Source organism: Chiloscyllium plagiosum, unplaced genomic scaffold (assembly GCF_037043375.1).
Source record: "Chiloscyllium plagiosum isolate Xiang-an unplaced genomic scaffold, Cpla_swu_hap1 HiC_scaffold_10, whole genome shotgun sequence".
Classification (NCBI taxonomy): Eukaryota; Metazoa; Chordata; class Chondrichthyes; order Orectolobiformes; family Hemiscylliidae; genus Chiloscyllium; species Chiloscyllium plagiosum.
This window is the reverse complement of record NW_028270148.1, coordinates 107,211,932-107,236,689: the sequence shown is the minus strand read 5'-3', so window position 1 is coordinate 107,236,689 and position 24,758 is coordinate 107,211,932.

Here is a 24,758-nt window from a genome sequence, read left to right as displayed (position 1 = left end):
GAAATTCACAAGTCAAAGAGTAACTCATGTCATGCTTTAAAAAATGTAGAAACTCCCATGTAGAAATAAATTAGAATCCATGACATTTCAGATGGGAGCCACCAACTGCGTTGTCTAGATGTGGATAAGGTGAACAACAAGAAGGATGGAATTCAGTCATCCTTCCGTTTGAGGTAAAACTTATTCTACTTACCTCAGGAAGGAACCGTGGTATTTCCCCTTGATTCAACAAAACTGAATATTTGGGCCTTTGGGAAAGGCCTTTGGGCAGAGAGTTGAAGCAGAAGATGACACTTCAAAAAACTGTATTCCGAAGAATGAAAACTGAATGAATTTGCCCATTTTGTCCAATCCATGGTTGAAAATAGGTACATACCTGCTCTCTGTAAATTTCCTCATTTGAAATTGCTGTCAATTGTCTTCAAAGTGTTCTGTGAAAAAGACAATCAAATCATTGGTCTTAAATGTCATTCTTTAAGATTTTAATTATTGTTGGAGATTTTTATTTCAAATGTATTTTTTCAGTCCTTTTTCACTTCCTCTCTCTTATTCACATCCTCCTTTCTATGTATTTATTTCAATTTTGCTCTGATTGAACATTAAAGACTTTGTCTGAAAGACACTTCTGCCTGGTTCTTCCTGCCTAATGGGAGAAACTAGGTTAAACAGAAGTGCACCATCTATAGCAGTTCAGTATAATGGTCTGGATTTTGTGCTTAGCATGTTTCTTGTCATTATATTTACACATTCTTGCATACTTTCTACTGACCTTTGCTCTAGAACTTACTGAGATCTATTTCAGCTTTCTACAGGAGATCCATGATCCATGTTAATCCATCGGATTCATGGAATCATAGAATCCCTACAGTATGGAAGCAGGCCATTTGGCCCTTCAAATCCACACCGACCCCCTGAAGAGCAATTCACCCAGACCCACCCCTGTAACCCCGTATTCCCGTAACCCCAAATTTCCAATGGCCAATCCACCTAGCCTGCACAACTCTGGACACTATGGGCAATTTAACATGGCCAATCCACCTAACCTGCACATCTTTGGATGATTGATGTACTGTTAAACAGGAGCAGAGAATCTAAACCAGGAAGTGTGAGCTAGAACAACAAAATCAATGTTAGATCATGTACGGAAATTGTATTAAAGAGAAAGATATGATTAAGAGAGATGCAGTTAAAAGAGACAGAAAGAGTTTAAACAATACATGTTTTAAAAAAAAATAATAATTAAAATCTTAAAGAATGATATTCCACAATTGTAAATGACAATTTTCAGTACCTCAGCTGTTTGTCAGTAATTAAAACTTAAATATAAAAGATTGACTTCAATGGAAATAGAAAACCCCTAACTTTTCCCAAATAAGGACAGAAAGTACTGGAGAAATTCACCAGGTCTGGCTGCATCTGTGGGTAGAGGGAACAGAGTTTATGTTTCAAGGCCAGTATGACTTCCCTTTGGAACTTGAAAATTTTCTTAGTAAATTTAATTTTCATCTATTGTGCAAGCTGCCCAACCTTATACCATTCCAAGTGATACATGTCAAGTCTCTGGGTGAGAAACTGCTGTAGCACTGCTTTTGGAAGGAAGTGACAACTGAAGGCAGTAACACCCGAATTGCCACCTTTAACTGCGCATGTCATGTTGCTGAATGTTGTTATCCAGTTTGCTCTTCAATAACAGGGAGCACTAACAGTCCAAACATTACTTTTCTTCACAACACCTGAGCCAGTATCACATTGTTATCATTATAAAACAAAAGTCCCAATCTCTTCTGCAGCGTAATAAAACAAAGAACTGTAGATGCTAGCGATCTGAATGTAGGTTTGCTCACTGAGCTGGAAGTTTGGTTTTCAGACGTTTTGTCACCATTCTAGGTAGCATCTTCAGTGAGCCTCCGAATGAAGCACTAGTGGTGTAGCCTGCTTTCTATTAATTGCTTGGGTTTCCTTGGGATGGTGACGTTTTTTCTTGTGGTGACATCATTTCCTTTGATGATGTCATTTCCTTGTTCTTTTTCTCAGGGTTTGTAAATGGAATCCAAATCAATGTGTTTATTGAATGAGTTCTGGTTGGAATGCCATGCTTTTAGGAATTCTCGTGCATGTCTCTGTTTGGCTTGTCCTCGGATAGATGTGTTGTCCCAGTTCAAGCGGTGTCCTTCCTCATCCATATGTAAGGATACTATTGGCAGTGGGTCATGTCATTTTGAGGCTAGTTGATGTTCATATATTCTGGTGGCTAGATTCCTGCCTGTCTGTCCAATGTAGTGTCCACTTAGCAAGCAAACCTATATCCGGAACCTCAACCTGAGCTACAAATCTTTCCAAATCTCGCTAGAGATCTGAAACAAAAATCAGCAATTGCTGGAGAAACTCAACACATCTGGCAGCACTGGGGTAAGACAGTAGAGTTAACATCTCGAGTCCAGTGACTCAGAATGAAGAGTTGCCAGACTCGAGATGTTAATTCTACTTTCTTCCCACAGATGCTGTCAGACTTGCTGAGTTTCTTCAGCAATTTCTGTTTTTGTTTATGTAGTGTAGTTGGGAATCGCGTACGGGCACCTTGCAGAGCTTCCAGCACAGAGGGAATTCCCTGGAAAATGAAGGTTCTGATTGGAAATTTCCCTACATCTATTGAAATCATAGAACTTGGAGTGTTCCATTGCAGTAAGTAATTACACAGAAAACGTTAGACTGTAAAATATCCAGTTTAACTCTTGAGTAATGATCAAACCGACTAGCCCAATTTACCCCATACATCCCCAATTAACACCTTCCCAAGGACACGTCAGGCCCCCCAGACACAACCTAGCTCCACTCCCCTTGTCATCCACCCAGGAACAAACCTGGGTGGCAGGTGGCACAGTGGTTAGCACTGCTGTCTCACAGCGCCAGAGACCCGGGTTCAATTCCCGCCTCAGGCAACTGGCTGTGTGGAGTTTGCACATTCTCCCCATGTCTGCGTGGGTTTCCTCCGGGTGGTCCGGTTTCCTCCCACAGTCCAAAAATGTGCAGGTCAGGTGAATTGGCCATGCTAAATTGCCCATAGTGTTAGGTGAAGGGGTAAATGTAGGGGAATGGATCTGGGTGGGTTGCGCTTCGGTGGGTCGGTGTGGACTTGTTGGGCCGAAGGGCTTGTTTCCACACTGTAAATAATCTAATCTAAAAAAAGTAATCTAATCTAAAAAACCAACACCTCACTGCCTGCATCGGATCCACCATCCCTCCTCTCCAGATCGGACCAAACAATGCCCTCTCCCAGGACCCAGAACTCCCCTCTACCCTGGAACACAACACCCAACACACCCCAGAACCCCACCCCCACCACCCTCTGCACCACAGGTTCTGACACACCTCTTGCTCTCCACCCCAGTACCCAACAGCTCCATCTCTCCCCTGGACCCACCTGCTCCCCAGTCTGGTGTCTTATATTTCTTATAGGAAGACACTGACGGACATGGAGAAAGAACTTGCGGTTAAATACTTCCCTTATCATGCCTTGGGATGTTGCAAAATACCTTCCAACCAATAAATTATTTTTAAATTTGCAACTAAATAGGTCAAATATTTGCACATAACAAGGTTGTACAGAGAGCAATAAAAAAGACTAGTTACTACCCAACGTTTTTTGGGTAGCATTCCTTCAGGATTTTCTTTATTTTCCAAATGTTGTTAACAATTATTGTCCCTCCCTAATTACCCTTGAATTAATGAACTTGTAAAGCCCAAGTCAGTATGCAGTGTTTAATTTTTTTGGGTGGTTTGGAAGGACTGAATGATTTGCTAGGTTATTTCAGACCCAACTGTGGGTCGGGAGTCACACGTAGATCAGACGAGATGGGATGGTAGATTTCCTTCCCTGAAGGATGTAGTGAACAAGTTTTTTTCTGCAATGCCATTCCATGATCATTATTAACGTGATTGGCATTTTATTCCAAATGTACTAATTTATTGAGTTGAGACTTCCCCAGGTGGGATTTGAACTCACTGTCAACTGATATCATTGTGTTCGGGGTCGATCGCTGTGCTTCGAATTCACAATCCACTAACACAGTGATAACATTGCCTCTGATGGGCCAACCTGATCAGTGAAGGCAGATTATATAGCCGTCTAACAAATCACAAAACACTGATAAGTATTACTTAACCTGACAGCTTGCAGTCTTCTGAATGCTTGCTCATCAATAACTAACAAAACCCCAAGTGCATTTTTGCCACAGTTCTAGTGGTGGATGTGTCACTGATTTGAGAACATCTATGTGTTTAACCTGAACAGAATACACGTACACAAACGCAGTGCAGATGTTACTATTCATTACAAATTGTCTTGAAAAAGAGCTATTAAATTCCAGTTGACACATGTATATTCAGATTTTCAAATGCTACATTTCAATTGGGGGGGGCGGCACAGTGGCTCAGTGGTGAGCACTGCTGTTTCACAGCACTAGGGTCCCAGGTTCAATTCCCGCCTCGGGCGACTGTCTGTGTGGAGTTTGCACATTCTCCCCATGTCTGTGTGGATTTGCTCCGGTTTCCTCCCACAGTCCAAAGATGTGCAGGTCAGGTGAATTGGCCATGCTAAATTGCCCATAGTGCTAGGCGCATTAGTCAGAGGGGGGGTGGGTTAATCTTCGGAGTGTCGGTGTGGACTTGTTGGGCTGAAGGGCCTGTTTCCACACTGTAAGGAATCTAATCTAATCGCATTATCGCTTCAAGGGCTTACTTTGGTCGATTTCATTTACCATCCGTCACAACTCGTATTCATCTCTGTTGTTTTTCCAGGAGCCCATTGTCCATCCAGGAATTTCTGAGTGACTTTTTACGGAACCATTATGCACAAAGTATCTGCATATTCTCTCATCGAATGTTTCCTAAATTGTACCTAAAACATTTTCTCCTCACTTGTGCTGAAAACAGGAGGTTGGGCAACATCTGGTAGAATGGTAACATCTGGATAAATGTTCTCTCCACATATATTAGTTGACCTGCTGAGTATTCACAGTATGTTCTGTTGTTCTTTCGCATTTCCAGCAACCATAATATTTTTCTCCCTGCTCCTACTTGAGATGTGGTAAGGAATGCTGTGACCAATATTCCCTGTAAGCCAGATGTGCGTAGCAACTTGGGGGATACAATGCAGCTCTACTCGCATCTCCTTCAAAGTACCATGCATGCATGGCCATAGGAAAACATAAAGGCATTACACACGAATAGGCTGCATGCAGTGAAAGGAAATAAGAGGGGACAATAGTCTGTCCGGTACATCATATTTGCTTGATTTTTGGTTGCCTGTTCTTGAAATTCTATTTCTGAAAACCGTCTGGAGAAACATTACCTACCGTTGTGTACAAGATTAGTAAACATCCATAAAAAGGCCCACTAACCAGCCCTTTTGAAAGAAATCAAAATCTAGCCCAAACAAATTTAATATTTTCCATTCCTTCATATGAGGCAGTGTTTCACCATCAAGTGATATTTATTTGCCGTTATATACTTGTTTCCAGAAGTCGATGTAAACTCCGGCCCAAGCTACTAAAATGTTATTGTTTGTGATGGAACATTCTCTTTTCTCAGTCTCGTTGAATTAGTTTCCATTTGTCGAGTTGAGCGTTTTTTGAGCTTTTAAGAGTGATGCTACCAAAGATGAAAGGAGAGCTCATATTTGACCTATTTCAGGCAGCAGTTGCTTGGCACAATAAAGAGGAAAATTATGTCGTCTTATGTCTGAGCCCCATGGCCTCAGTCCTAGTTTTCCTTCCAGGAACATTAGAAACAGGAGTAGGCCAATCAGCAGCTCAAGCAGTTAGATCATGACTGATCTGCCAATCAATGCCATCCTCCAAACTAAATCCATATCCAAAAAATCAACCAATCTCAGTTTTTTTAAAAGCTTCAGTTGCTCAAGTATAATTAGCCTTTTGAGAGGTGTGAGAGAGTACCAAATTACTCCTACCTTTGTATTAAAATGTGCTCCCAGATATCACTCACCCATTGCCTGGCACTTATTGTGTCACGTTGTTTTTGATTGTTCAACCAGGCGAGATGTCTCAGTCTCTGCCTTATCACATTCTCTTACCTCAAGGTTTGTGAAGATTTGTAGCTCAGGTTGAGGTTTAGGGTGTAGGTTTGCTCGCTGATCTGTAGGTTTGATATCCAGATGTTTCATTACCTGGCTAGGTAACATCATCAGTGGCGACCTCCAAGTGAAGCAAAGCTGTTGTCTCCTGCTTACTATTTACATTCTCTTATCATTTTAATTCAGATTATCTTGCAATTTGCTTTTCTCGAAAGAATAAAAAGCCTAATTTATGCAAGCAGCCAATTCCAGTCAGATATAAACCGAAAATTTCACGGTATAGCCACTGTTTCCAAATTCCCGGTCAATTAAATGACCTAGCAACAATATTATTTTGCAGTCGAAAATAAAAATAGGCAAAGAAAGGAAAGATTTGGAACAAAATAAAAATCAAAAGAGTAGCGGATGCTGTGAAACAGAGACAAAAACAGAAATTGCGGGAAAAGCTCAGCAGCTCTGGCAGCATCTGCGGAGAGAAATTAGAGTTAACCTTTTGGATTGAGTGACCCTTCTTCCCAACGTCCTCAGCAAGCACAATATATTTTATGTCCTCTCTTTTTCTCCTTGGAACATACCATAACACATATCGAGTGGATTGTTAATGAGTTTCAGCATGTACTTTTCAGTATTAGGATTTACAGTTTAAAAGAGAAAATGGAATGGAGTCTGTTCTGATATAACCTGATAATTCCGTTTCCATGCGATCTCGCATTATAAGAAAATCTTGAAAGAGCAGCCCCATTGAAACGAATGGGACTGGAATCAAGTTCTAGCCAATTCAAGTAAGGAAGGTTCAGATATGGGCACACATTCCTGTTGAAGGGCTCCTGCCCGAAACATTGACTCTCCTACTCCTCGGATGCTGCCTGACCTGCTGTGCTTTTCCAGCACTAAACTCTCTCGACTCTGATCTCCAACATCTGCAGTCCTCACTTTCTCCAAAGGAAAGTTTGTGTTCTACAACCAATGGTATAAATTCTTCAATCGCGTAATAGCCAATTTGCATTTAAGGAATGCGCGTTATAGCGGAACCAACTGCAAACGCAATTAAAGTCTGGTGTACTTAATAGGTTGGGGGCTGATGTCAATTTTAGAGGTTAACTACTAGAAAGGGAGGGAACCAGAAATGGTGGGCTTTAATGATAACCAGAACAGCTAAAACAATGGCAGTTCAGAAAACTGCCCATGTTTGTTTATTCAAATCAGAATAGGGCGGTATGGTGGCTCAGTAGTTAGCACTGCTGCCTCACAGCACCAGGGTCCCAGGTTTGATTCCAGCCTCGGGCGACTGTCTGTGTGGAGTTTGCACATTCTCCCTGTGTCTGCGTGGGTTTCCTCTGGGTGCTCCGGTTTCCTCCCACAGTCCAAAGATGTGCAGGTTAGGTAGATTGGCCATGCTAAATTGCCCGTAGTGTTAGGTGCATTAGTCAGAGAGAAATGGGTCCGGGCCGGTTACTCTTCAGAGGGTCGGTGTGGATGTGTTGGGCTGAAGGGCCTGTTTCCACACTGTAGGAAATCTAATCTAATCATAAAAGAGATGGAACTAGCAGGCGGGCTTATTAACTGGAGGCACTGTGTCTGCAAAGGTTGCAGTACTGACAGAACAAGAGGGACTTAGAACTATATACGCTTAAAGGCATTCAGAAGACCCTGAAGGTCTGATTAAAGGCAGCCAAAACCGGGCTACATTGCCGTGAGGTGAGTGGAGCTTAAGGTTCTCTGGTTTCAATTTATCTGAGTGGGAGAAGTTACTTGCAACTAGGAAAACGCTGAATTAACTCCATGCCACACAGGCGCTGTTATTAATCGGTAGTTAGGCATAAGGAAAAGGCCCAGAGGGTGATGAAAAAGGGTTAGAGCAAAAAACAAATTCTGTGAACCGTTGATGGGTGAATTGAGCTGAGACTCGTGTGAAAACCCCACAAGCCATATTTGCTCAATGCAGATGAGAAAGGCTGGAGTTTAGAGAAATTCACCAATGGTGAAACTCAGTGAAGTTTGATAAAAGTGTTCGTAGTTAAATGCTTGGCAGCAGTCTTGGAACGTTGAACTCAGGATAAGTTTCTCGTCTTCACTGGCAACGGGGGTGGTACCAGGGGACTGGAGAGTAGCGAATGTTGTGCCCCTGTTCAAAAAAGGGAATAGGGATAACCCCGGGAATTACAGGCCTGTTAGTCCTACTTCTGTGGTAGGCAAAGTAATGGAAAGGGTACTGAGGGATAGGATTTATGAGTATCTGGAAAGACACTGCTTGATTAGGGACAGCCAGCACGGATTTGTGAAGGGTAGGTCTTGCCTTACAAGTCTTATTGAATTCTTTGAGGAGGTGACCAAGCATGTGGATGAGGGTAGAGCAGTGGATGTAGTATACATGGATTTTAGTAAGGCATTTATAAGGTTCCCCTTGGTAGGCTTATGCGGAAAGTCAGGAGGCATGGGATAGAGGGAAATTTGGCCAATTGGATAGAAAACTGGCTAACCGGTCGAAGTCAGAGAGTGGTGGTAGATGGTAAATATTCAGCCTGGAGCCCAGTTACAAGTGGAGTTCCGCAGGGATCAGTTCTGGGTCCTTTGCTGTTTGTAATTTTTATTAATGACTTGGATGAGGGAGTCGAAGGGTGGGTCAGTAAATTTGCAGATGATACGAAGATAGGTGGAGTTGTGGACAGTGAGGAGGGCTGTTGTCGGCTGCAGAGGGACTTAGATATGATGCAGAGCTGGGCTGAGGAGTGGCAGATGGAGTTCAACCCTGCCAAGTGTGAGGTTGTCCATTTTGGAAGAACAAATAAGAATGCGGAATACAGGGTTAATGGTAGGGTTCTTAGTCAGGTGGAGGAACAGAGGGATCTTGGGGTCTATGTACATAGATCTTTGAAGGTTGCCACTCAGGTGGACAGAGTTTGTAAGAAGGCCTATGGAGTATTAGCGTTCATTAGCCAAGGGATTGAATTCAAGAGTCGTGAAGTGATGTTGCAGCTGTACAGGACTTTGGTTAGGCCACAGTTGGAGTACTGTGTGCAGTTCTGGTCGCCTCACTTTAGGAAAGATGTGGAAGCTTTGGAGAGGGTGCAGAGAAGATTTACCAGGATGTTGCCTGGAATGGAGAGGAAGTTGTACGAGGATAGGTTGAGAGTTCTCGGCCTTTTCTCGTTGGAACGGCGAAGGATGAGGGGTGACTTGATAGAGGTTTATAAGATGATCAGAGGAATAGATAGAGTAGACAGTCAGAAACTTTTTCCCCGGGTACAACAGAGTGTTACAAGGGGACATAAATTTAAGGTGAAGGGTGGAAGGTATAGGGGAGATGTCAGGGGTGGGTTCTTTACCCAGAGAGTGGTGGGGGCATGGAATGCGCTGCCCGTGGGAGTGGTAGAGTCGGAATCATTGGCGACCTTTAAGCGGTATTTGGATAGGTACATGGATGGGTACTTAATCTAGGTTAGAAGTTCGGCACAACATCGTGGGCCGAAGGGCCTGTTCTGTGCTGTATTGTTCTATGTTCTATGTTCTATAAGAAATTGAACTTCCGAGTAATTGAAACAGTTGAAATTTGAGAGGCTTTGAGGATATTCCAAGATGAGATCTTCAAAAGTGAAGAGCTGAAATCTCTTGCAAAGGAGACTGTTTTTGGTAAGCCATGGTGTCACAAGTGTATGGGTGGGATCTATCTTGACCGCATCAGCTGTTTAAAGTGCAATTTGTGGGGTGTTTGACAGCAGTTAGTCTGCTAACCCATATTAACCTCATGTTAATCCTGAATGTTAGTGTGTAAGTTGTCCGCATAGAGTTCATGGCTTAAGAATCATGTTCTGACCTGCTCGGTCTGCATATTTGGTCATTATTGCTTCTGATTCTTTTGCTCAAGTTTGTGTAATGAAGGTTTTTTTGGCATTTCAATTCAACTCTGGAATCATGTTGTTTATTTTCTTATTTTTGTTCTTGAAAAGTTTATGAGCTATCAACACAGGTAAAGACTCAACTTGTTCAGAATTCCAGCAACTAGGATTGTAACAATGCCTAACAGTGTCTGAGAGGTTCACTGTCAATTCTCACAGGCATGATCTGGAGGGTGAGTAACTCAATAGCAATCTGATAGGATTCAATACTATGCTTTGAAGATCTACATCTAATGGATACACACCATAGTTAGCCCAGAGAGTGTGTGGAATTAGAAGAGCTGTTCATCATGTGGCATTTAACATCATTAGTATAGGCAAAAACAGGACTGCACTGGTGGGAGCTTTAATGTTGGTATTCTATTCACAACTTCCCATTGGATGATTTCTTTGTTAGTGGGATGGAGTTTAAAAACAGGGAGGTTATGCTGTAGCTGTATAGGATGCTGGTGAGGCCACACCTGGAATACTGTGTACAGCTTTGGTTTCCTTACCTGAGAAAGGATGTACTGGCACTGGAGGGGGTACAGAGGAGGTTCACCAGGTTGATTCTGGAGTTGAGTTATAAGGAGTTATAAGGAGAGACTGAGTAGACTGGGATTATACTCGTTGGAATTTAGAAGATTATGAAGGGAACATTATGAAGGGAATAGATAAGGTAGAAGCAATGCAGGGTGAAATTAGAATTCGTGGGCATAGCCTTAAAATAAGGGGGAGCAGATTTAGGACTGAGCTGAGGAGGAATTTCTTCACCCAGAGGGTTGTGAATCTGTGGAATTCCCTGCCCAGGGAAGCAGTTGAGGCTGCCTCATTGAATGCTTTTAAGGCAAAGATATATTTGTTAACAGTAAAGGAATGAAGGGTTATGGTGAGCGGGCGGGTAAGTAGAGCTGAGTCCATGAAAAGATCAGCCATGATCTTATTAAATGGCGGAGCAGGCTCGAGGGGCCAGATGGCCTACTCCTGCCCCTGGTTCTTATGTTCTTGTATTCTCCATCTCGACCATTTTAACGTTATGCATGGTGCAAAACTTCATGAGATTAAATGTACCACAATAATCTTGAAAAGGTCTGTTTTGTCAAGGAAATGTAACTAATGGCAGTGCAGGTTCATGGAGAAGAATCCAAATTACTTTCAGAGATTTTGACTTATCTTGGCCGCCTTTCTGGAAGAGTTAAATGTTCTTTACTGTGGCATATTTTTGCCTGTGCGATGGATTGTCCTGTTTTGTAGCTCCAGCTGACTGCTGGGTGTATAGGATTGAGCCATAGTGCTGTCAATGCAGAGCCAGGACAGATGGGTACTGGTGGGCAAATCCAGCGTTGGCACAGAGGGCATTGGCACTGGGGACTTTTGGCTCACATATGTTTATGGAATGAGATGACTTTCTTCCAAACCATGAAACTTGACACTTTAGGCAATGAAAGTATGAGTGTAGTATCAAACCTTTTTGTAGCCCGTACACATTCTGTGCAGAAAAATAAAGGGGAGTAACTAAAATAATTTACAGCTTGCAATGGGTTAACCCATTCAATATTCAACCTTACCTGGAAGGCATCTTTTGATTGAGACTGGTTTGACACTACTCTCTAAGAGCTCTTGGCTGAAACAGCAAGAATTTCCATTTACATTATGCAAATAATGCAGAAAGATTTCCCAATGTCCTTTGAAGAAGGAGGATCAGATAGAAATAGACTTTGGTCTGAAATACACATAGACTGCAGCAGTTCAGGAAGATAACTTACCACCACCTTCTCAAGGGCATTAAGTACAGCACAGCAACAACATCTGCATCCCAAAGTGAATAGAAAGAACAAAAGAGATATTCTGAATGGTGCATTGCTGAAAGAAAGAGGATAAGGGGGGCAAATGGATATTCTGTAGAAAATGATGCAAGTACGAAGTCGAGGTGATGAAATTCACATCCATGGGTGATTGAAGACCAGCTGAGAGAGCTTAACAATAGTATGGAATGCCATTTGCACACAGCAAGTTCTCATAAATAGCAGGTAACCAGATAAGGCTTTATTGTATTACCTGCTCCTCAGATGCTGCTTGACTGGCTGTGCTTTTCAAGCACCACACTCTTCCATTTTGATCTCCAGAATCTGCCGTCTTCACTTTCTCCCAGTGCTTTACTGTAGTGGTATTATCACTAAACTATTAATTGAGAAACTCAACTGATGCTTTGGGGTTTGAATCCTGTTATTGAATTTTTAAAAAAACTTTGGAATTAGGAGTTTAATGATGACCATGAAACCCATAGCCAATTTTTGGGAAAAGTGCATCTGGTTCCCGAATGTCCTTTAGGGATCCTGTGAGTGAATTAAAAAGGACAGATATTGGGGACAATGATAGTGGCCTTCTTCAAAGTAGTAATCTTTTACATCCAGATATTGCCTTGCCCAAACAGCAGCACTTCTGATTGTGCAGCACTTGGTACTGATGGTTAAATGTTTGCACTCAGGTCTCTGAGATGAACTTAAACCCACAACCACTTGATTTGGAGGCAAGCAACTGAGCTACGCCGACACTTGGTACATGGGAATATGGTAGTCAACAGCGGCACAGCAGCTGGTGTCTACTTGAGCTCAGATGGATTACTTCCAGAGACAACCCCAACGCAAAATGTTATCCAAAACTCCACAAAAGGCAAAGCAAGTTTCATGAGGCATGTGTTTCAGGGGGGAAGAAAAGGTACGGGTGCTCAATCTTTTATCCAAAATCCTTGGGGGCCAGTTGTTTTTCAGATTTCAGAATTTTTCAGATTTCAGAGTAAATGACATTGTCACAGTGAAATAAAAAACTTACCTAACAGCAGACCCAAATGTGACTAGTATGAGCACTGAGACATAATTGGTGCCTGCCAGTGCTGGACCACGCTGTCATGTCACACCTGAGTGGTATAGGTTGAGTGGGTATGGAGTTGGGTCACCTGTTTGCACACCAACCAACCTTGTTATACTGAAAAAAGCTTCACAAAAAGATTTCAGAGCTTTTTGGATTTCGGAATTTTGGATAAAGGATCGTATATTGAAAAAAAAATCAGGTTCATATTCTTTGCCCCATTGACAATCAAAATGTCTAATCCAAAGGCAATCAGGGAGGTGACAGCATGGTGGTATTCTCACTGCACTGATAATCCAGATACCCAGGTAATGTTCCAAGACTTGCGTTCCAATCCCATCACAGCAGATGTTGGAATCTGAAGTCAATAAAAATCTGGAATTAAGAGTATAATGATCACCAATGATGCCATTGTCAGAAAGACCCATCTGGTTTGCTAATGTCCTTTAGAAAAGGAAATCTGCCATCCTGAGATGGTCTGGCCTACACATGACTCCAGACTCACAGCAATGTGACTGACTTTTACCTCTGGGCAATTAGAGATGGGCAATAAACGTTGGTCTAGCCAGTGAGGCCCCCATCCCATGAATGAATAAACAAAGAATTGTTCAAAAATCATTTCTAGCATCTTTCAATACCTCAACCAGCTAATGTTACCCAAATATTTCAGTGCCATACAAGCTAGGAAAGGTCCATCGAAAATCCACTGTATCGACCCTGTTGACTGGATGGATATTTAGGGTGTTAAAGCTGTCATATGAATTAATGGTTCTATCAGTGTTAATTTTGGAAACTGTATTTAACTCTAAGCTCATTATGTCATACAGTCTTGGGTGGAGAAAAGAGTAGTCAAGGTCCCAATAGAGACAGATGTGTTAGCCCTAGCTCATGATAGTCTTTGTAATTATATCTAACTAGAGTACTATGGCAAGTAACTCCCCTCCTGACTCCCCAAAGCCTGTCCACCATCTACAAGGCTGAAGTCAGGAGTATGATGGAATATTTCCCACTTGCCTGATGGGTGCAGCTCCAATAACACTCTAGAAGCTTAACACCATCCAGGACAAAGCAGCCACTTGATAGGCACAACATCCACAAGGATCCACTCCCTCCACCATTGACACTCAGTAGCAGCAGTGTGTACCATGTACAATATGCACTTCAGAAATTCACCAAAGATTCTCAGACAGCACCTTCCAACCCACGAACACTTCCATCTAGAAGGACAAGGGCAGCCAATACATGGGAACAACACCATCTTCAAATTCCCCTCCAAAGCACTCACCATCCTGATTTGGAAATATATTGCCATTTCTTCACTGTCGCTAGGATAAAATCCTGGAATTCCCTCCCTAAGGGCATTGTGGGTCAACCCACAGCAGGTGGACTGCAGCGGTTCAAGAAGACAGCTCACCCTCACCATCTCAAGGGACAACTAGGGACAGGCAATAAATGCTGGGCCCAGCCAGCAACACCCACATCCCAAATTTTGTTTCTAAATCACGAGCCTCTATAACTTGTACCTATTGTGTTCATGCAACAAACTACATCTTGTTGTTACGCAAGGTTTGTGAAGGTTTGTAGCTCAGGTTGAGGTTTAGGGTGTAGGTTTGCTCGCTGAGCTATAGGTTTGATATCCAGACGTTTCATTACCTGGCTAGGTAACATAATCAGTGGCGACCTCCAAGTGAAGCGAAGCTGTTGTCTCCTGCTTTCTATTTATATCTTTCTCCTGGATGGGGGTTCCTGGGGTTTGTGATGTCATTTCCTGTTCGTTTTCTGAGGGGTTGATAGATGGCATCTAGATCTATGTGTTTGTTTATGGCGTTGTGGTTGGAGTGCCTTGTTGTTAAGACAAGCACCTCTTCTTGTTAAGACTTACTAGTGGTTCATTTATACCACTATTAACCAAATGGCCCCACAGACGCAGAAAGTGTCCACAGAAAGTGGAAAATTCTCTATCCTAACCAAGTCTGATTATGCAATACATAAAACAACAGCTTCAGATGACTATTCATCAGCTTCTTTTTGGCAAGTGTGTATGCATGGACTTTAAAGATGGTGGAGTCAGGTTGTCCTACTCAAGGACGCATAATCTATTGCCACACATTATCTAAGCTCTTGAGAGAGCAGGTACAGTACTATACACCAGCATAGCATTCTCAGAAATGCAAGGAAGACATTGTGAAACTAGTCTCAAGTTCAGGCCAACTGCAGGAGCTAGTTTCAAAGGTTTAACAAGTTTGAAGTAAATGCATAGCTATGATCTGAGAAGCTGCTTTTAATATTGTGCGCCGAGATAGAGGAAATGAAGGAAAACCATTTCCAAAAGATGAAGGTTTGATTAGATAAGGTAATTAATGTGAGGGGATTGGGAAAAGGGTAATGGGACATACAATAGTTTTTATACAAAAGACTTGGAATGGACTGCTGACCAGCACAATAAAAGATTTTTTTAAAGGGAATTGAATAAATACCTGAGAAAATACAATTAGATTAGACTCCCTACAGTGTGGAAACAGGCCCTTCAGCCCAACAAGTCCACACCGACCCTCCGAAGAGTAACCCACTTTTCTCTGACTAATGCACCTAACATTATGGGTCATTTAGCATGGCCAGTCCAACTGACCTGCACATCTTTGGACTGTGGGAGGAAACCCACACAGACACAGGGAGAATGCGCAAACTCCACACAGCCAGTCACCCGAGGCAAGAATTGAACCTGGGTCGCTGGTGCTGTGAGGCTGTAGTGCTAACCACTGAGCCACCGTGCCACCCTAAATGGTGTAGGAATGGGCTTTGAAACAGCCAGTGCGGACTGATGGGCTAAGTGGCCTCATTCTGTATCTAATCCATCCAACAGAAAGAAAAATGCTTTTAAATTTTCCCAGCAAGAGCACTGAGCACAGAGATTGTTTCTTTCTTTATATGTAGGTTGTAAAGATCATTCACTGTTTAAAAATATCAGCCACATGCCTTTTACTGAAATTCAGGTGCCAAAAGCATGTAGTGGGCGGGGGGGGGGGCGTCTAAAATTACTTTATGAACTTTTATCTACATTCCATAAAGTTTTACAAGCACATATCCCTCTTTAAACAAAAATGAGCTGTTGAGGATGGTACAGAGTCCAGAGTTTCTTTTTTCCCCCAAATTATGCTTTTATACTGATGCGGCAATTTGCCCGCAATCTGACTCAAGGCTTCCTTCAACAGATATTGTCATGTTAGAAGGTATGTTGAGGTCAAGTGCAGAAGAACAGAGGAAGAGTCACTAATAAAGGGAGGTGGAATGGTAGATTTTGCCTTCAGCACTTCAAGAATCAAGTCATCAGACCACAGCACTGTTCTCCTCTCTCATTCGAGGGAGATGACTGGTGGTGATTTAACCTGAGGGCCACCATACCTCAGGCCTTCTCCGCCAGTCAGTACAATCAGAAGGTGGTGATCTCACCTCAGCATCAACGCCAGTTTCCTGCCCACTCCCCATCACCTTTCAACCTGTCATTATTGCATCAACGCAATAGGTACAAGTTATCTGGGCTCGTAATTTTAAAAAATAATCATTTGTGGGATGTGAGCATCACTGGCTGGGCCAGCATTTATTTACTGTCTCTAGTTGTCCTTGAGAAGGTGCTGATCTCACCTCAGCATCAATGCCACTTTCCTGCCCACTCCCCATGACCTTCCAACCTGTCACTAACTGAAAAACTGTTTCTCTCCTCCTTAAATTTACTTAATGTCTTGGCATCCACCGCACTCCGGGATAGTGAATTCCAAACGTTCATGATCCTTTGCGAGAAGTAACTTCTCCTCATCTCTCTTTTAAATCTGACAACCCTTATCCGAAAACTATGACCTGTCATTCTAGATTGCCTCAGAAGGGGAAACATCCTCTGTCTGCGTCTACTTTGTCAATCCCCTTTCGCATCTTTTGTATCTCAATTGGATCTCCTCTCATTCTTTAAACTGTAGAGACTATAGTCCAAGCAGCTCAATCTCTTTTCATAAGACAAACCCCTCATCTCTGGAATCAAACTAATAAGCCTCCTCTGAACTGTCTCCAATGCAACTACATCCTCCTGAATAAGGGGACCAAATGTGTCAGCAATATTCCAGGTGAGCTCTCACTAATGCATTGCACATTTGCAGCAACACTTCCCTACTTTTATACAATACTCTGTTGTGGAATTATGTGCCAATTTTCCATCTTCCCCTTTTTATCTACTCTGCCTGCATGCTAATTTTCTTCAATTTGTGCACTGCAACATTACTGAAAATAAACTCTTTTAGTAATGCTATATTGCTGAAGATCAGTTTCTGGGAAGAGACAAAGATTTATATGAACATTAGAAGATGTGAAAGATTTAATAGAAATGCATGTTTGTTCTTTTGGCTTTTTGGCTGAAGGGACCTAAGGCCAAATGCAAGATGGGTGAGGAATTCTCATCCTGGGTTTGGTAAGACCCTCCACAGCTTCTCCCATACCATCAACCAACCCAATATTGGCCCAGCTCTTTCTGACATTCTTCGTAATACCAGTCATATGAGGTGTCCTCTCACCTCTCCCTCAGGAGCCAGGCATTCATTTACGCATTTTAAGGCATTTTACACATTTTAGATTCAATAATAAAACTCAGTTTATGACAGCTGAATATTTGACTTATCATCTTTCTTTCAGTGCACCTCTCATTAATGATTATCAATGCCATGAGTTTGCATTAGTGATTCACACAGGGACAAAGGTCCACATAATGACGGGGTCCCAGTTTGGAATAGAATGTGAACTTCAGTTATGGGACTGGGTGAGGGCTTTGGGAAACGGATGGGGTGAGGATGAGGGGAATTGGACTTTGGACGAGGGAATTGGTCAGGGCAAGGGTGAGGGAATTGGACATTGGACCGGGTGAGGGCTCGGGGAATAGGGCAGGGTGAGGTTTAGGACAATTAGACATGGGACAGGATAACGACGAGGGCAATTGGACATTGGATAGGGTGAGAGGAATGGGACAGGGTGGGGGGATGGGACAGGGTGTGATGGGGGAAATGGAAGAAGGTGAGGGGAATTGGATAGGGTGAGGCTGAGGGTATGTCAAAGTGCGAGGGCTCCAAGTATGAGACAGGCTGAGGGTGAGGGCTTCAAGCACCCGACACAGTGAGGGCTTTGGGTATGGGATGGAGAGAGAGTTCCAGCTACTATAGTTGGAGAGGACTTCAGATGTTCTGATGAATACAGCACAGCTTCTTCTGCAGCACTAAATTCCCATTTATGCAGCCAACTTCGGGTGTGCTGGAATTACATCAATGCACACACATGGTACTAACCCAATTCTCACTAATCTACTCCGCAAGCAGTAACTATTCCCTGAGCAGTATGACATACCAACCATTCTGCTGTCTATGACCTGTCAATCTGTCTAAGTATCAATGCACGCCTCTGGAACGGACTGCACTTGGCCCATATTTATTATGAAAGGAATTCAGTCTAAAGAGGTAAAGACTTGCTTTTATCAAATATCTTTCCCAGAACCTGAGGGCATCCTGATGCATCTTACAGCTAATGAAGTACCTTTTGCTGGATGGGAACCATTTTAATATCGGAAGTGCAGCTGCCAATCTGTGCACAGCAGGATTCCACAAACAGTAATAGAATAATAACCAGATGGGCTGCCTTGGTGCTGCCAATGGAGGGATAAATACTCTTGAGGGTACTGGGGAGAGTTCACCTGCTGTTCTTTGTCTACAGGATCTCTGAGATAAAAGTGTTTTTATTTCCCAGAAAGAACTTCAACAAAGCCATCTTGTAACACAGATATCCTTACAAGGGAACAGAATGACCTGGCAGTGTGTCATGTTAATACAGCAAATCATCTTCTGTCACCTCACCCAGCAGCATTTACGTTTGTAAATCTACTCGTATAACGTTTGGAAAGAAAGGTAATTTTTCTATATTTTGTGCTTTATTTCAGTCCCAATTCGAACCCTACTTAATCCCTGGGATGAGATTTCTGCCACATTTCTCACCTGGGCAGGAAATAATTAGCATATTTTCATTTACAATGGTCCTTTACTGCCAGAGGTACCAGCAGATGGATTTAACATTGGCAACAGTTCAAGATTGACTGCCAGCTGCAGTAAACAAGACCGTAGTGCCAAGAGTGGATTTGCTAAGTATCAGTACTCTACTCCAGGTGCAAAGTTTAAGTATGAATGAGCCTGGGTGAATTAGATGAATCTCCATGGCAACATGGACATCTTTTCAGCTCCAAAAGCTAATAAATCCATGCTCTCACACTCGCAAAAAGGTGGCACAAAAGGTGAGGGATGAATATATTATGCTGTACTTAATGGAAATATTAGCCTTTATATCCAGAGGACCAGACAATAATAGACATTAGATGCAGGAGTAGGCCATTCGGCCCTTCGAGCTGACACCACCATTCATTATGATCATGATTGATCGTCCACAATCAGTACCCTGTTCTGGCCTTATCCCCATAAGTATATGTATAGGAATAAGGGTATAGGAATATAGGAATGAAGAGTATAAGGACACAGACGTTAGGCCGTAGCTATACCAAATCCTCATTAGACCCCACTTGGACTACACTGAGCGGGTCTGGGCACCATACCTCAGGAAGGATATACTGGCCTTGGATGGAATACAACACAGGTTTACAAGAATAATACCTGGACTTCAAAGTTTAAATTATGAGATGAGATGAGATTATACAGATTAGGCCGGTTTTTTCCTCCAATTTTGATGGTTAAGGGGTGAGCTGATCGAAGTCTTCAAAACATTAACAGGAGAAGACAAGGGAGATAAAATTAAACAATTTACACTGATTGGAGACTCTAGAAGTGAGGGATATAGTCTGAGAATTAGCGCCATTCGGGAGAGATGTTATAGAGCATGTCTACACACAAATGGTGGTAGAATTCTCTCCCCCAAACGGCAGCTGATGCTTGATCATTTGTTAATTTTGAGCTAAATGATTTTTGTTAAGCAAAGGTATTAAAGGATATGGTCCAAAGGCAGGTATATGGAGTTAGGGCACAAATCAGTGATTAGATTAGATTCCCTACAGTGTGGAAACAGGCCCTTCAGCCCAACAAGTCCACACTGACCCTCTGAAGAGTAACCCACCCATTCCCATCTTGCTTATGCACCTAACACTATGGGCAATTTAACATGGCCAATTCACCTGACCTGCACGTTTTTGGACTGTGGGAGGAAACTGGAGTACCCGGAGGAAACCCATGCTGACACGGGAAGAATATGCAAACTCCACACAGACAGGAGGCTAGAATTGAACCTGGGACCCTGGTGCTGTGAGGCGGCAGTGCTAACCACTGAGCCACCGTGCCACCTGATGATCTCATTGAATAGTGGAACAGGGTCAGGGGACTAAATGGTCTTCTCCTGTTCCTATATTCCTATGATCCCATGTATCAGCAACTGATGGAAGAGAATTTATTTACAAGGCAAGTGTTGAATCAGGTCATGCTTTAGCTGCTTCAGAACTGCAATAATAATACCTGTTCAACACCTTGAAGAATTGATTTCACATTAAATTTTCTCCCTACTGCAACTATGAGGGTTGTCTTGGACGAGCAGTAATTTCTTCAGTTAAATATTAGGAAGACAAAGGCTTCCCTTGTTGGATGTTGTGTTATCAATAACTGATAGCTTTTGTTGAGGTGGATTAATGCTAACATTTTTATTTACCCTTTCTATGAGATATCTCAAGGCATATCTACTATCATTACAGCATCATAACAGGAAGAAGCATTTGACTTAACCAGATAGTAATTGATCATCCACAATCAGTATCCTGTTCCTGCCTTATCCCCATAAGTATATGTATAGGAATAAGGGTATAGGAATATAGGAATGAAGAGTATAAGGACATAGACGTTAGGCCGTAGCTATACCAAATCCTCGTTAGTAATGATAGTAATGTACAGAAGTTACATCGACTAGTTAAGCATAATTACACACATACACAGTCAGAAATCAGAGAAGACAATCTTTTCTCCTGTGTGTTAGTATCCTCGTTGATTGTTTTTATTTTCTTTTATCAATTTTGATTTGGAGCTGTGAACTGAGAACTGCGAACTAACAATGACCTTGGGATTGTGAGCTTGTGTTGTATACAATTAAACAACAGAACAAATTGGTTGATAGTTAATTGCAAGTCAGTTTTTGATTAAAAGGTTCGACAGATGCTTCAAAATGGGGGAGGGCAGTGCGTTTAACCAGATTGCAGATGTTTAGCCATTGGTGAGGTTAATACCGGGGAATTGGTTCCAGCAAGTCTGTTATGTTCAAGCAGATGGTGTATGGTAACTGGGACCAAGTGGGGAGATGCCAGACTGCCTTTTGCACTGTATTTTCTGTGAGAAGGAGCTTGGCTGTTGATGCTGTAGCACGAGTATTTGAAAACTCCCTACCTATCCTCCAGTTAGCAGCTAATGGGAATTTCGAGAATAGAAACTAAGTTACAAATATGACCAATGCCCTGTGCGTGAGCTGAAAAGGTGGCCCTGATGGCCATTATCAGAAAATCAAACAAGAATCAATGGTCTATGCTTATGGAACAATGTAGCAAGAAAACCAGTTAAATAATCAGGCCAGTTCCATTATTGCCTTTTATTTATCCCTTAACTGGATTTGTCTGTCTGTCTGACACTTGAGTCACAGGGGCTAGAATTGCTGCAGAATCTCTGCAGACCTGACAGCATTGGTGGAGACAGAAACATCTGCCTTTACTTATTTCAGATCTTCAGCATCCACAGTTCTTAATTTTATATTTCAATTGTTTTTTTTGAACACTAAGAACTTGCACTTTCTGTCACGGATGACATAATCTGGATTTGTGACCTTCATTTCCAATTATATGAGGAATGAAAATCGACATCGTGTCAATGTCATTATCAATTTTGTCAAGAGTTATGGATTGAAATATTGAGCCACTGCAGCTTGCCCACATCTGCTGGCCTTTGTGATTTCTCTGAAAGATTGCAAATTCAGTGCATGTATCTTTAGTTTTGCCTAGTGTATTATGACACTCAGAAATACCTGATTGCTGCAGCATTGAAACGTTAGCTCTTGGATTTCAAATGATCAAGTCACCCATACTTTTGCGTAAACTTTAAAGCATGTTGGAGGGAGGTCTACTATTGGTGCACCCCAACATTTTTATGTCTACGAAAGACAACTAGTCAACTGGCAGCAGTGTCCAAGGAGTTGGGTGTTTTGTGACCATTCTCCTACAATCTTCAAAAATGTATAACGTCTATAATGTAACAAACAAAACAGACATCTCACCCTTTGATGATAATTCACTGTTAAAATGACAGCTGTTTGATGTGTAAACAAACAGCTGTCAGCAAGATGTTATTGAAGAGCTTCCTGTATTTATCACTTCATTTCTTCCAGCTTGACTTTCTTCATGAATTTGTAATTAACTATTATAAGCCAAACATTTTCTTCCATTTGAACTGAATGTCATTCTCCTGGGTAACTGCTACTCTGTCTCATCAGAATAGCAAACTTCCACAGTATTTTCATGAACAAACAGCAATCAAAAAAGAACACATTTTTGGATACCTGGTCCTGAGGAAGGGGCACTAGACCTGAAACATTAACTATGATTTGTCGTCACAGACGCTGCCAGACCTGCTGAGCTTTTCCAGCAACTTCTGTTTTTGTTTTTAGTTGCCTGGAACTTCTTGACAGAAATGTCTTGTGAAGCTGCAGTAATTCAGAGTTATATTTCCCAGGAGACTGGTCTGGTGTCTGTAACCTAAAATATCCAGCAGAGGTTGGGCTGCAATGTAGTCTTTCCCAATTCTCTGCCCAAAGGTAGGCCTGACCCACAGGTGCCATGATCTCCACCACGAGTAGGACAAGGAGCTCAGTCTGGTATCTGTCCCAGTTGGATTGGCGAGATGAATCTCATGCTGTTAAACACAAATCTGATTCGTATGAGTTGCTAGGGGAGGTGATGGCCGAGTGGTATTATCACTAGACGATTAATCCAGAGACTCAGATACTGCTCTGGGAACCTGGGTTTGAATCCCATGCCATATGGTGGAATTTGAACTCCATCAAAAATCTGGAATTAAGAATCTAATGATGATCATGAATCCATTGTTGATGGTTGGGAAAAAAACTTATCTGGTCCACCGTTCCCCTTTTGGGAAGGAATAACTGCTAACCTTACTTACTTGTGACTCTCAATAGTCCTCTGGGCAATTAGGGATAGGCAACAAATTCATAGAATCCCTGGTGTGGAAACAGGCCATTTGGCCCAACAAATCCACACCGACCGTCTGAACAGTAACCCACCCACACCCACTCCCCAACCCTATTGTTCTACATTTCCAACTAATCCACCTAACCTACACATCACTGGACACTATGGACAATTTAGCATGGCCAATTCACCCTAACCTGCACACCTTTGGACTGTGGGAGGAAACTAGAGCACATCCACGCAGATAGGGGGAGAATGTGCAAACTCCACACAGGCACTCGCCCGAGGCTGGAATGAAACCTGGACCCCTGTCACTGCAAGGCAGCAGTGCTAACCACTGAGCCAACATGCTGCCCAGCCAGAGATGCCCCTATCCTGTGAATGAAGAAAATGAATCCAGATAACCAAGGTAATGACCCTGCACTCCCTAGCAAAGTAGTCTGTGTTACTGTGCCGAGGGCACATTTCACATGTATGTTGCAGTCTGGGGATATGAACAGTAATGTTAGAAACTCCAATTATTTGTCCATCATAGGACTGCATGGTATTCTCACCTGTTCTTACTGTCTGTCATTAGTGTGTGTTGAAGGTTTTGTAGGTTGTTACTCAATGTGTTCGGGTTACGTTATGAACTTTGACCGTCACGTCCTGGAGTGTGACTGGAACGCAGTGCTTCTGCCTCAGAGCAACATTGACCACTGCGCCATGAAACACCGAATTAAAATCGGCTACTTCCTGAAAGAAAGGACAAATTCAATCACGAAGTTATAGAGTATAGAGATGTACAGCATGGAAACAGACCCTTTGGTCCAACCCATCCATGCCGACCAGATATCCCAACCCAATCTAATCCCAATTGCCAGCACCCGGTCCATATCCCTCCAAACCCTTCCTATTCATATACTCATCCAAATGCCTCTTAAATGTTGCAATTGTACCAACCTCCACCACTTCCTCTGGCAGCTCATTCCATACACGTACCACCCTCTGCGTGAAAAAGTTGCCCTTAGGTCTCTTTTATATCTTTCCTCTCTCATCCTAAACCTATGCCCTCTAGTTCTGGACTCCCCGACCTCAGGGAAAAGACTTTGCTTATTTATCCTATCCATGCCCCTCATAAATTTGTAAACCTCTGTAAGGTCACCCCTCAGCCTCCGACACTCCAGGGAAAATAGCCCCAGCCTGTTCAGCCTCTCCCTATAGCTCAAATCCTCCAATCCTGGCAACATCCTTGTATCTCTTTTCTGAACCCTTTCAAGTTTCACAACATCTTTCCGATAGGAAGGAGACCAGAATTACACACACTATTCCAACAGTGGCCTAACCAATGCCCTGTACAGCCGTCCAACTCCTGTACTCAATACTTTGACCGATAAAGGAAAGCATACCAAACGCCTTCTTCACTATCCTATCTACCTGCGACTCCACTTTCAAGGAGCTATAAACCTGCACTGGACAACAAAGGCATTCCTAATGGGAGAGTCCAGGAGCAGAGGGCACAATCTCAAGAGCAAGGGATCAGACATTTAAGACGGAGATGAGGAGGAATCTTTTCTGTCAGAGAGGAGTGAATCTGTGGTATGCTGTGTTAAGCATATTCAAGGCTGATGTAGGTAGAGTTTTAGTCAGTGAGTGAATCAAGGGTTAAGAGAAAGTGCATGAAAAC